Source organism: Lithobates pipiens, unplaced genomic scaffold, assembly GCF_037356315.1.
Source record: "Lithobates pipiens isolate NorthernLeopardFrog02 unplaced genomic scaffold, aLitPip1_a1.2 Scaffold_8, whole genome shotgun sequence".
Taxonomy (NCBI): Eukaryota; Metazoa; Chordata; class Amphibia; order Anura; family Ranidae; genus Lithobates; species Lithobates pipiens.
This window is the reverse complement of record NW_027507903.1, coordinates 536925369-536939401: the sequence shown is the minus strand read 5'-3', so window position 1 is coordinate 536939401 and position 14033 is coordinate 536925369. Positions and strand designations below refer to the sequence as shown.

At 41.0% G+C, this 14033-nt stretch overlaps 1 protein-coding gene across 31 annotated transcripts in view; it reads left to right on the top strand.

The window, feature by feature from the left end:
• CAMK2B (calcium/calmodulin dependent protein kinase II beta) overlaps nucleotides 1-14033 on the top strand; it is a 264424-nt gene that overhangs the window by 148782 nt on the left and 101609 nt on the right. The gene's annotated exons all lie outside the window — the stretch shown is intronic.

The following is a 14033-nucleotide window of genomic DNA, read 5'->3' as shown; positions in this document are numbered from 1 at the left end:
ATTTTGTATGTTTAATGGATGTAATTGTCTATTTTGTTCATAAAATGTCTTTTGTACATCAAATAAAAATTTCAATGATTTTATATATGGTTTAAGTATATTTAGTGCCGTCATAAAAGTCCCGGGGGTTGGTTGCCCTCCAGTCCCTCTTGTTTCTCATCCCCCTTCTTTGTATAATTCTCATTGGGACGTGGCACTCTTTGACTAAAAAAATGCAACTAGACCATTAGCCTATATCTATACGTATCTTTTATCTACACTTTGTATATTATTTTATATATACTGTGATTCTGTGCTTGCCAAATATGCTGCAGAGACCTCCCTCCACTGAGTCTGGCTGCATCAATTTTAACTGTGGGCAGCTGAAGCTTCTGCCTGTTCACTTCCTGGATTTACACAGACACACAGAGGCACACCTCCAGCTCTGCAGCACTTATTGGTCCTATGTCTCATCCCCCCTCCCTTCCTGTCAAACTCTCATAATAGTGAGAGAGAGAGAGCTTGATGTCATAAGCCTAGGCTTTTTTCCAGACAAAACACAGGAAGTGGACTGTATAAGGTATTTACTATCCAAAGTTAAAACAACAAGGGCAGAAGATTTAATAGAAGGAAAGTTGAAAAAACAAGTGAAGGTCCGCTTTAAGGGGGGTAAAACCTTCCGGGACTGAAGTGCTGTACTTTTTGCATGGATCTCAACCCTGTTCTAATGAAAATATATGGTGCTTGTAGTTGAGAGTCTGCTTTTGTCAAGGAACTGTGAGATCTTGTGCATGTACTACAATTTATTATGTCTATATATGATGCTTCCTTTCATATTGTAAATACATTAAATTTGAAAAGCTAGCTGATTGAAGTACCACCTATTATTTATTTAGAGAGTATTATACCTGGGTTTTTCTTGAGGAAACCCAATCCATGGTTATATCTTAAACACTTATGTAATTGACTCTTTATGTACTGATGTTCTGATCTGGATGTGCATTAGCATATGTTGTGTTTTACTAATTTAACACTTCCTTTTATTGCTAGTACTTGCCTATTAAGCCCACCAAGTCCTTCCAGAAGCCCTCCCCTCCTCATAATGAGGGGGTGCCTCCCCTCCTCAGTGGGGGAGGGGGGTCTGTTGGCCTTTACACCACTCTGGATCCCAGACTTCTGGGCCCAATCTGTCAGTTAAAAGGGGTACAAAATAGAGTTTCTATCCCTGCCTCTCCTCGCCCTTTTACCTTCCAATCTGCTGGTTTTAAACCAAAAGAAAGGCAGATTTGATGACTGCCTTGCTCCAACTTAAGGCACATGGAGTAGTTGTACTAATTTCTTCAGAACAGTTTCAAGGTTTCCTTTTAAACCTATTCACAATGCAGATCACAGTATCCAATGTAGAGACCTTCTCTTACATAGGACAGATCTAGTGAGTTGTTCCTACTTGAAGCTGAGGGAGATGATGTTTGAGGAGGGGATAGAATGGGGAGCTTTAAACCAATTTAGCACATGATCATTCTATAGAAACTGATATCCAATTGGGATTTGCTCCTTTTGTGGTCTTTTCAAAGTTGTACATTTATTGAAGTTTTTCAAGGAAAAATAAACAGAGGTTAGTGTGTAGCTATGGCATACATCAAAGCAAATAGGCCTCAAAGTAGAATAAACACATAACAGGAAATAAATAATTTAACTTTCAAAGCTAGGCCAAAACATATAGTGTGAGGAGGCAAAAATAATAAAGAAATACAAAAATAAGACATTCTGCTGTAAGAGGACGAGGACAAAGAGGATGGGCAATGATAGATAAAGATATATTTTAGGGCATAGCAAGCGGAGTACCATACTCAGATTGGTCCCAAGTTTCCCAAATTTTGTTCAATTTTGGCATTGTTTTATTGATAAATGCAGTGAGAAATTCCATTCTATGGATCTCAGAGTTAGTTTGAAGAAACAGGGAGTTGGGAGGGGGCTTCTCCGATAACCAGCACAATGGGATAACCCTACGAGCAGCCAGTAAGATTTGGATTTCTGTTTTCCCAAATGTTTTTTAGCCCAGGAAAAGGAAGACCCAGCAGATAATGTAATAGGTCTAGTGGTAATGATACATACAACAAGTTTTGGAGGTTAGACATCACCCTAGCCCAAAAAGGTTGTGTTAGGGAGCATTTTCAAAAACTATGGAAAAGAGACCTAGTGTCAGTACCACAACGCCAGTATAAATGAGAGACAGAAGAATCATGACAATGGAGCACTACCAAAACATTAATATCTTGACAGTAGTCTCTTTCTGCACCACACATCTAGATGATTTAGATACAGATGTCCAAATCTTATCCCAACAGGGTAAAGGTATGGGTCTTTGTAAAAGTTGTGGCCACCTGCCCATATAAGAGTGAAGGTCTTTATCAAGTTGGGTGGCTTCATGCTAAATTGTGTAAATAGATGAGATTAATTGGGATTGGCAGGGTCCCTGAATACAAGTATGTTCAAATGTAGTGGGTTTATCTAGAGTACATTACGGAGATAAAGAGGAGAAAAGGTGTCAAATTTGGAGATACGAGTAGTGAATCTGTTTGGGTATATTATATTTGGATTGTAAATCTCCAAAAGAAAGAAACTTATAAGAAACAGGGTTTACAAAATGACGAAGCTGATGTAACATGGCATTGGCCCAGCTTGCCATACACTCATAAGAGATGCTATCAGGGATAAAAGGATTAGACCCCTTTTACACTGAGCCGCCCCGTGCCTCAGCGCTAAAGCAGCCCTGTTTTTAGCACAGATTTACTGTCATTTTAGCGGCGCGATTTGGCCGCTAGCAGGACGGTTTTAACCCCATTGTTTTTCAATTGTTTTCAGGAGCGGTGGAGGAGCGGTGTATTCACCGCTCCTTCACCGCTGCAAAGAGGCTGCTGGCAGGACTTTTTCTGATGCCCTGCCAGCGCAGCGCCCCAGTGTGAAAGCATTTGGGCTTTCACACTGGGTTTGCAGCTGAGGCTATTTTTATCGCTCTAGCGCCTGAAAGACGCCTCAGTGTGAAAGGTTTCTTAAAGAGAACATTAGTGAGAGGAGGACATGGTGAAGAGAGAGAGTACTTTTCTTATAGGTGCTTCACCATACCTGCATAGTAAATAGCATAGGTCCTAAGCACATACGTTTTAACGCAGCATCACCATGAAGAGATGGAGACTATACCAGAGAGCAGGAGTGTACAGGGTATAGGGAGCCCCGTTCAATTTCTGACCATCTATTGGGAGCATATTGGCTTGACCAGGAGGCAATGGTGCGTGAGTAGCGTAATATTATTTGATAATGTCTGGTGCCCTAAGACCTCCAAAAGTACAGAGGGCAAAGATTGTGGAGCTTGCAATACTATAAGACTTACTGTGCCATATAAAACTTAAAAATCATCAGTGGAGAACTTTAAGCTGGGACATTGGTATGGGAACAGGTAAGGTTTCAAAAAATATAAAAGTTTTGGGAGAATGGACATTTTTAATACATTTATACTTCCCAGCATAGAAATAGGATATGTGTCCCATTGCCTCAACATACCGTTGATCTCTCTGAAGGGGGATAGTTAGCAGCATATAAGGTAGAGTAGGTGGGTGTCAGGTTTACTCCCAGCTATTTGAGGGACTGGTAACACCATTTATAAGGATGTATTTGTTGCAAGGCAGCTAGGAGATCAGAGGGGAGGAGTATTGGGAGAGCCAGATGTATTTACTTTGTATCCTGAGAGGGAGCCAGATCGGTTTAATAAATCATGGAAGTTTGGGAGGGATAAGAAAGGATTGGTTAGGGTGGAGAAGGATATCATCCGCAAAGAGTGAGAGCTTGTACTCCCTCTGCCTCATAAAGACTCCCTTTATGTCTGGATGAGAACGGATGGCCATAGCCAGGGACTCCATGCACAAAATAAAAAGAAGGGTGGACGGGACACCCCTTCCTGGTGCCATTAGACATAGGGACATTGTGACTGAAAAGCCGACAATTGAGCTTGAGAGGCAGGATGGGAATACAAAGCCTGTAAAGCTGATATAAATGGACCTTAACGGGATAGGGTAGCAAACATATAGGGCCAAGACAGCCTATAGAAGTCTTTGTGGGCATCAAGGCTCAACAGTGCTGGTCGCGGAAATTTATTGAGCAGATCGATAAAATCTATGGTGTGTCTAGTGTTGTCACCAGCATGTCTGGCTGAGACAAACCCTACCTGATCTCTGTCAATCAATTTGGGACATAATTAGGTCAATCTACTAGCTAGAAGTTTTGTAAAAATCTTGTAATATGTGTCTAAGGGTGCTATGGGCCTATAATTGCCAAGGATGGGAGGGTCCTTGCCCCGTTTTGGTATCACTATAATAAAGGAGTGTATCAATTGGGAATGGGGGTTCTTGCCATTTAGAATGGAGTTAAAGAGGGATAGCATGTGCAGAGTTAGAATATGGGAAAGGCTCCTATAATAGGTGTAGGGAAGACCATCTGGGCCAGGGGTCTTATAAAATGGTAGGTGCTTAAGGACCTGAGATGATTCCTCTGGTGTTACAGACACATTTTTTTTTTCACGGTGAGAAAAAAAGGAACAAATATGGTACAGAGCATACAAACAAATGGTATTCATACAACATATAACAGATAAAAGAGGTTATACAGCCATTACAGGAAAGTGCATTTACCACTTAATCAGGGTTCCAAACTTGGTATAGCGATCGTCAGCACAATGGTCTTTCAGCAAGTCATCTTGAACAAATTAGAGGAGACAGGGGGGGGGGGGGGAGAGAAAGGGAAGGGGGGGAGAGAAGGGGGAGATCGCCAGAAGGGAACACAGGAGGACTATTTCTGGTACCTTACTGTAATGCCGCGTACACACGGGCGGACTGTATGGCGTACTTAGTCCGTCGAAACACATTTCAGCGGACAGTCCGCTCGTGTGTGGGCTTCAGCGGACTTTTTCAGTGTGCAGTCCGGCGTACTAAGAATTTCGGATTTTTCAAAATTCTGTCCGTCGTACTTTGGTTTCAGCGGACAATCCGCTCGTCAGTATGCTGGTTCGACGGACTAAGAATGGCGCATGCCCAGAAAGGATTTACATGGCGGAAGGGTGCTTTGCTGTGTATTGGACTTCCTATTTCTAGTCCCGTCGTACGTGCTGTACACGTCATCGCGCAAGCTTTCGACGGACTGTTTGGGTATCCGTGTGTGGTCAAGTCCGTTCAGTGGAAAGTACGACGGACTGTCCGTCGGATTGTATGACGAACTAAGTACGCCATACAGTCCGCCCGTGTGTACGCGGCATTAGATTCAATGTCTCATGCCGTCCATTGTGACCAAATGCCCTCAAATTTCTAGGGGCATTTTCTATTCAAGTATGTCATTTTACACAGCGGAAGGGCCTTGTTAATAGTATGTTCCCATAAAGTCATAGGGGGGGGGGGGACGCAGAGGTCCACCTAAGGAGAATGGCTTTCTTGGCATAGTAAAGCAGAAACGCAACCAGTAGTTTAGTATAGCGCGGCCTCTGATCATCCTCCTGAATGCCAAGCAAAGCCAGCTCCGGGGACCAGACCAGGGACAGGCCAAGGCGTACATTTATGGCTGTTATGGCCACATTTAACGATTGTAAATTAGAAGGAGATTATTTCTGGAGTTTAAGGGTATCAAAAAAGGCATCAAAAGCATCTTGGGAGAAATTAAAATGATTTTCCAGGGTCAGATAATTGTAAAGCTTACTATAGAAATCCCCAAACTTTTGTGCCATAGATTGGGGGCAGTATGTGGGTGTACCCTACCATCTGGCTGGAGTAGATGGAAAAAAATTAAAGGGGCAAAGCTTGAGCTTGTTCACTAGCATGTGATGGGGCTTATTGGAATATTCAATAAATATGAATATTATAGGGACTTAGCTATACAGTCCATACTCGGGGTTAAAGCTGGTTACAAATAGAGGTTAAAATAGAAAACAGCCAAAGGCCAAACGCCGCGCTGGAGAAAGGATATGAATGTCCAAAAAATAAAAATAAATCAATCGGTAGAGCAGCCAGCACTTCGTGTTTTAGAATACAAGAAAACCCCTAAATCAGTGACAAATAAAAAATAAGTGCAGCGCTAAGCGATAAAACAATAGTGAAAAGAAAAATTTCCATAAATAATAATATATCAATAAATATGCTGGATTAATAGCACAAACTCTGCTTAAAGCGGGGTTCCACAATAAAGTGGAACTTCCGCTCATCGGAACCCTCCCCCCCTCCGGTGTCACAGTTGGCACCTTTTAGGGGGGAGGGGGGTGCAGATACCTGTCTAAGACAGGTATTTGCACCCACTTCCGGGCATAGACTCCCACGGGAGTCTATGCAGCTTCCTGTCCCTGCACGCTGTCTGCTGGGACACACACGGGTCCCAGGGACAGCGTGGACAATTTCTATTGGGCTGCGCGACTCGCACATGCGCAGTAGGGAACTGGGAAGTGAAGCCGCAGTGCTTCACTTCCTGATTCCCTCACCTAGAATGGCGGAGGCAGCAGCCAAGAGCCGAGCGATCAATCGGCCTCGGCTGCCGACATCGCTGGATCTTGGGACAGGTGAGTGTCCATTTATTAAAAGTCAGCAGCTGCAGTATTTGTAGCTGCTGGCTTTTAATAATTTTTTTTCACAGTGAAATCCCTCTTTAAGTATAATAGATTTGCACACTAGAATTAAGCATATATAATAAACATAAAAAAAAAAATAATAATATTATTTAAAGTGATTAAAAATATCTGGTGAAAAAATGCTAACAGTTAAAACTAATGCCGCGTACACACGATCGAACTGTATGACGTACTTAGTCCGTCCTACAATCCGACGGACAATCCGGCGTACTTTCCACTGAATGGACTTGACCACACACGGATACACAAACAGTCTGACGAAAGCTTGCGCGATGACGTACAGCACGTACGACGGGACTAGAAATAGGAAGTCCAAGACACAGCAAAGTCCTGTAAATCCTTTCTGGGCATTCGCCATTCTTAGTCCGTCGGACTAGCATACTGACGACCATATTGTCCGCTGAAACCAAAGTACGACGGAAAGATTGTTGTGCAAACCGAAATTCTTAGTACTCCGGACTGCACGCTGAAAAAGTCCGCTGAAGCCCACACACGAGCGGATTGTCCGTTGAAATGTGTTTCAACGGACTAAGTACGTCATACAATTCGATCGTGTGTACGCGGCATAAGGCATAGTCCCAAAAAGTGAAAGTCAGTCCATAGATACAAGTCCTTAGGTGAATTGCCAACGAAGATCAGTGAGTATGAAATCCCTTTGCCAAGTGGAAAAACACCCAGGAAGTGAGCAAATATTCTCCTTACCGACTCCAAATATCAATAGACTGGTCTCAGCAAGCCCAGGGAATTCGGTCTCCCAAAAACCTATGCCGCAATACAGCTGATCCTGGATCGGTACCACTCAGGGAATTAAAATAATAAAAGCTCCTATTGTGTAGTATTTAAATAAAGAATTTAATAAAAATAAATAGATCGCACTTACAAGAAAGTTGCAATATAACACGATATAAACTCATCGGTGTCCCATAACACTCTCCCTGCTCGCTCTCCTCCGCAAAGCTGCACCTCCATTGAGGCAAACGTGATGACGTCAAAGCACCTCCCTACGCGGCATTTCGTCACAAGCGAACGTCGTCTGGGGATTGGCTGAGGCTTCTGAGTCATCACAAGACTTCTTATATAATGCGAAGTCACCATTTTAACTTAGGGCAAAAAGGGCAAAAATAGAAAAACAAACAGCGCAAACTGCACCATCGATATTCATAGTATGCCAAAACGAGAGGGACAGATACAGAGATAAAAATCATTGTCATAGCACCAACTACTGGTTATTTGAAATGTAAAACAACAACATTAATAACAAAAACACGTCAGACAACGCAGCATGAGAGTCATATTGGGATCAACCATAATACATAGCATAAAAGTTTACAAATTTGCATAAAACCATACAAATTGATACCTAAGAAGATAGATTAATACAGGGGTTGACAAATTTGCTTGGAATCTAGGAGCCAGCTAAAAAAGTTAGGAGCCAGGTCGGTGACGGCGATCTGGACCTGTCCCTGGCCTGACATGGAGACGAGTGAGGGGAAGATAGCCCCCAGCCCCCCCACCTGTCTCCAAGTCATTGCCCATAGCTCTTAGAGGGACATTTTATTTTTTTATTTTTTTCAAATGACAATTTTTTTTTAAAACTGCATTTTAGTAAAAATATGAGATGTGAGGTCTCTCTGACCCCAGATCTCATATACAAGAGGACCTGTCATGCTTTTTTCAATTACAAGGGATTTTTACATTCCTTGTAATAGGAATAAAAGTGACACACTTTCTTCTTTTTTTTTTTTTTTTTAAAGAACAGTGAAAAAAATAAAAATAAAAGTTAAAATAAGAAAAAAAAAAAATTATTTTAAACGTGCCCTGTCCCGCCAAGCTTGCGTGCAGAAGCGAACGCATATATGAAAGCGGTGTTCAAACCACACATGTGAGGTATCGCTGCGATCGGTAGAGTGAGAACAATAATTCTAGCCCCAGACCACCTCTGTAACTTAAAACATGCAACCTGTAGAATTTTTTAAACGTCGCCTATGGAGATTTTTAAGGGTAAAAGTTTGTCGCCATTCCATGAGCGGGCGCAATTTTGAAGTATGTCATGTTGGGTATCGATTTACTCGACGTAACATTATCTTTCACAATATAAAAAAAAAATTGGGCTAACTTTACTGTTGTCTTATTTTTTTTGTTATTAAATACATTTTCCCCAAAAAAGTGCACTTGTAAGTCCGCTGTGCAAATACAGTGTGACAGACAGTATTGCAACGACCACCATTTTATTCTCTAGGGTGTTAGAATAAATATATATATATATATATATATATATATATATATATATATAATGTTTAGGGGGTTCTGAGGAAAGGGAAGGAGATGGAGCTTCCCCAGCCTGCCAGCCTTTTAGCATTGCTGGTTGTAATTCCAACGGCCATCACAAGAGGGCGCCAGATTCCAGAAGGAACCATAGGATCGTAGAAGGCCTCAAAGCCGGGGGCTCAATTACCGGCCGCCGGCGGCGCGGCCCGTCGCGATCACGCCGGGGGGGTCCACGGTGACAGGATACCCCCAGCTGTGATGCCCCAGGCGCCAGGCCGCTAATTCTAGTCGCAAATGCGACCTGGCGCCCGGGTTTTGTCGAGCCCTGGATTAATAGAATAATAATAAAAATTACTTTGATAAAAAAAAACACTCTAGGCATTATTAATAAAACAATTAATATCCCAATCAACATTCAATCCGAATGGCACATAAGACTTCAAGTCGAAAATAAATTTAGTTTCGAGTCTAGAGATCGCCCTAACCCTATTAGTACCTCTCCAATGTGGACGAATTTTATCGGGAGAAATAAAGTACCTTTAATTTGTTTATCATGATGTTTAGCATAATGTCTAGAAAGATTATGCTTGGTGAAGCCTCTCCTAATGTTACCTACATGCTCTTCCAAACGTACATGTAGAGCTTGTTTAGTACGCCCAATGTACTGCTTGGAGCACGGGCACTGAATCAAATATACCACACACTCCGCAGAACATTTAATAAATGATTCAATGTTGTAAACCTTATTGGTTTGGGTAGAATTAAATGTTTCACATTTTCTACCTCTAAACGAATTAATCTGGCAAATGATACATTTCCTGCAGGGGAAAAAAAACATTAATTGTTTCAAAAAAACGAAACCGTTTTAGGAGGATCAATAACATTAGGAGCAATCATATGGTGTAAGGAGGTGGCTCCTTTATAAATGATAAATGGTCGGTCAGGGATAACCAGGCCCAAAACCTTATCATTTCTCAATATATTCCAATATTTGTTAAAAATCTTTCTAACTGAAAAATGCTGATTGGAATATCTGGTAATCATAGAAAAAACTAATTTATTATCAACTTGTTGGTTAACTCCCCTCGGACGATTGAACATACCTTCTCTATCCATATCAGCAACTCTTTGGATAATATCATCCAATTCACGCTCACCATAACCTTTATCAATAAACCTAGTTTTCAAAACAAGAGCTTGTTGCTGATAATCGGATAGAGAGGTAAAATTACAATGTAACCTCTGAAATACAATCGTGACTTTTCTGATTATACTAATAAGGTGGTTTTCAAATGGCAGATTAAAGTAGACGCCCCTATGGAGGAGGAGGTTGTTGTCTTACAGAGTGTACCTATACCTGTGCAGCCTCCTTCCGTGGTACAATCTGGTGCACAACCATATGATTGGCCATATGAGATAGGTAGTAATGGTTTTAGGAACCAAACTGTTCAAGGTAACCAGAGAGGCTTCTTTTCTGCTAAACCTAATAGGAGAAATCCTAACAGACGTAGCAATGAGGATAAGCGCTCACAATATCATAACAGACCTCCTGCTAATCACTATAACAGGGGTGGTGCTTATCCTTCACAGACACCTTATGCAAATGATTTCAGTTATCAGAGACATAGAGGTTTGAGAAAAGGGATGATTTTGACAACTATAGAGGCCGAGATAGGCAGACCCCTAGGCGTAACCTTATTCCTCTTCAAAACAGATACACCCCTCTCTTGCGCCATCAGGATGATAATTATGGATTAGAGTCGGTTATTACCAGGCATTCCAATCAATTTGTGGATTATCAAACTCGACGCACACAAGATCAGGTAGAGTCCCCTTTGGAACAAGCACGTTTTTTTCCCATGGACAACTTCAGACCCAAAAGGGGACACGAAGAAAGAGAGGCATCAGAGGGGGGAGGAGGATCAGGTCCAAAGAGAAAAAGACAATAGACATCAGTGGAGTTTTTAATTTGAGTTCGGCTCAACTCTCTTCAGGTGAACAGAGAGTTATTAGCCAGGGACTTAAATTCGCACCCCCCCTCCCCCCCAGAGACTTAATAAATTCAAAACTTTTATAGATGTCCATAAATGTATCCGTAAAATGAACATTAGAAGATATCTTTTATCTAATCCGGTGGTCAATCATAGGCAGGTAAGTGTCAACACTGCGCCTCAGATTGTAACCACCAATAGTGTATCTGGTGTTAATCCTTAGGCTAGTTTTTCTCAAAATGTGGAGGGTGGAAGTAGGGTGGCTACCATCCGTCATACGGAACTTCAGAATGCCTCACTGTTCAACCCTCCAGGTTTTGTTGCCCCTTCTTTTCAGATCTTTAAAGAGATGGTCAGTAAGGACCTTGTGGCCCTTAAAATACCAAAATTTGGGAGTCAGAATGACTTCCAAGTAGGTTTAAAACAGATCTGCACACGCAGTGATATCGTTATACACCCCGCAGATACGGGTGGTGGGGTGGTTATCTTAAATAAAAGTGATTACTTAGAAGAAATGAACAGACTTTTGTCTGATAGGAAGACTTACACCCTCTGGCTTCAAATCCTACAGTTAAATATAAGAGAGAACTTGTGTCTATAGTGGATAATAGATTTCAATTTGGGATTATTAATAAAAAAGAAAAAGCATATCTGGTACCCTCTGCACCTAGAGTGCCAGTTATGTATTACCTTCCTAAAATCCACAAGAGTCTATCCAAACCTCCTGGCCATCCTATAATTAGCAGTATAGACTCTGTTACGGCCAGAATTGGGATGTATGTAGATGAGTTTCTACAGCCTTTGGTTGTGGCCACTCCCTCACATCTGAAAGATACTACCCAAGTTATCAAATTGCTGGCAGATTGTATATGGAATGAAGGGTGTATTCTGGCAACAGCTGATGTTACTTCATTAATTTCACATCAGGATGGCCTAGATGCGGTTAAGTTCTATTTGGAAACTGACCATACTCTGACCACTATTCAGAAAGATTTCATTATTAATCTTTTGGTTTTTGCCACAAGCCATAACTACTTTTGGTTTGGGAGCAACTTCTTTTTGCAAACTTGTGGCGTTGCCATGGTGCCAAGTTCGCCCCAAGTTTGGCGAACTTGTTTATGGCCCGATGGGAACGTGAAGTAATTGATATAGACCCCCCTGTCGAGTTACGTCTTTGGAAAAGGTACATTGATGATGTACTTGTGATTTGGGAAGGGGATCTACCTTCTCTAGAAGCCTTTTTTGCCAAATTGAATTCCAACACTTTGGGTATTGTTTTACAGCATGAGGCGAGTGAATTGCGGATTCAATTTTTAGATCTCAACATATTTGTTAGAGATGGACGTTTGGTTACTACCACGTTCTTTAAAGAAACGGACCATAATGCGTTCATTCTGCTTAACAGTTGCCATCATCCAACATGGCTGCAAGCTGTCCCTAAGGGTCAATTTCAGAGGTTACGTCGTAATTGTACCTCTTTATCTGATTATCAGCAACAAGCTCTTGTTTTGAAAACTAGGTATATTGATAAAGGTTATGGTGAGCTTGAATTGGATGATATTATCCAAAGAGTTGCTGATATGGATAGAGAAGGTATGTTCAATCGTCCGAGGAGAGTTAACCAACAAGTTGATAATAAATTCGGTTTTTCTATGATTACCAGATATTACAATCAGCATTTTTCAGTTAGAAAGATTTTTAACAAATATTGGAATATATTGAGAAATGATAAGGTTTTGGGCCTGGTTATCCCTGACTGACCATTTATCATTTATAAAGGAGCCCCCTCCTTACAACCATATGATTGCTCCTAATGTTATTGATCCTCCTAAAACGGTTTTGTTTTTTTCAAACAATGAATGTTTTTTTCCCCTGCAGGAAATGTATCATTTGCCAGATTAATTTGTTTAGAGGTAGAAAATGTGAAACATTTAATTCTACCCAAACCAATAAGGTTTACAACATTGAATCATTTATTACATGCTCTACGGAGTGTGTGGTATATTTGATTCAGTGCCCGTGCTCCAAACAGTACATTGGGCGTACTAAACGAGCTCTACATGTACGTTTGGAAGAGCATGTAGGTAACATTAGGAAAGGCTTCAGCAAGCATAATCTTTCTAGACATTATTCTAAACATCATGATAAACAAATTAAAGGTACTTTATTTCTCCCGATTGATAAAATTTGTCCACATTGGAGGGGTACTAATAAGGTTAGGGCGATCGCTAGACTCGAAACTAAATTGATTTTCGACTTGAAGTCTTATGTGCCATTCGGATTGAATGTTGATTGGGATATTGTTTTCTTAATAATGTGTTAATGAGTGTTTTTTTTTTTCAAAATAATTTTTATATTATTATTATTCTATTAATCTATCTTCTTAGGTATCAATTTGTATGGTTTTATGCAAATTTGTAAACATTTATGGTAATGTATTATGGTTGATCCCAATATGACTCTCATGCTGCGTTGTCTGACGTGTTTTTGTTATTAATGTAGTTGTTTTACATTTCAAATAACCAGTAGTTGGTGCTATGACAATGATTTTTATCTCTGTATCTGTCCCTCTCGTTTTGGCATACTATGAATATCGATGGTGCAGTTTGCGCCGTTTGTTTTTCTATTTTTGCCCTTTTTGCCCTAAGTTAAAATGGTGACTTTGCATTATATAAGAAGTCTTGTGATGACTCAGAAGCCTCAGCCAATCCCCAGACGACGTTCGCTTGTGACGAAACGCCGCGTAGGGAGGTGCTTTGACGTCATCACGTTTGCCTCAATGGAGGTGTAGCTTTGCCGAGGACAGCGAGCAGGGAGAGTGTTATGGGACACTGATGAGTTTATATCACATTATATTGCAACTTTCTTGTAAGTGCGATCTATTTATTTTTATTAAATTCTTTATTTAAATACTACACAATGGGAGCTTTTATTATTTTTATTCCCTGAGTGGTACCGATCCAGGATCAGCTGCATTGCGGCATAGGTTTTTGGGAGACCGAATTCCCTGGGCTTGCTGAGACCAGTCTATTGGTCTTTGGAGTCGGTAAGGAGAATATTTACTCACTTCCTGGGTGTTTTTCCACTTGGCAAAGGGATTTCATACTCACTGATCTTCGTTGGCAATTCACCTAAGG